This window comes from Vulpes vulpes, chromosome 16 (assembly GCF_048418805.1).
Source record: "Vulpes vulpes isolate BD-2025 chromosome 16, VulVul3, whole genome shotgun sequence".
NCBI classification, from domain to species: domain Eukaryota; kingdom Metazoa; phylum Chordata; class Mammalia; order Carnivora; family Canidae; genus Vulpes; species Vulpes vulpes.
The window spans coordinates 49,430,925-49,431,496 of record NC_132795.1 but is presented as its reverse complement, the minus strand read 5'-3'; positions in this window follow the sequence as shown (position 1 = coordinate 49,431,496).

The window sequence follows — 572 nt, the reverse complement described above, 5'->3', positions numbered from 1 at the left end:
TAAAACAAAAAAAAAAACTTAGTTAAGAAGAATGGCCTTGCCGTATGTGTTTGCAAATCTTTTTAATGTTTGACTTAAGAAGACAGGTGGATTCTCATATCTGTTTCTGCGCTCAATCCATCGTAATATACTGTTTGTTTCGAATTTTGAAGAAAACCGGGTTTACCACAGATAGGTAACTGGAAAAAGGAAGAGTATTTTAATACTCTTTTCAGACAATTGGAGGTATTTTTCTTTAGCAAGTGTTTTTCTTTTTTTTTAAGGTTGTCTGCATTTGGAATCAAACCATATCAATGACTTTTTTTGTACTCTGTCACCTTAAATTCTATTCTTTTATTTTGTATTTGGATTGAACCATTTACCTCTTCATGATTTTGTGACACTATGCATCAGTCATTTGGAAAAGGGCCCTGAGTGATGCAGAAATCCCACATGTGGCACATTACACTACACCTTATCAAACATCACATTTGTTAACTAACCAAGCAGATGAAAGTCTCACACACTGAAGACTATAAAACATTGCTGGAAGAAGTTAAAGAAGACACAAATAATTAAAAAGACATCCCATG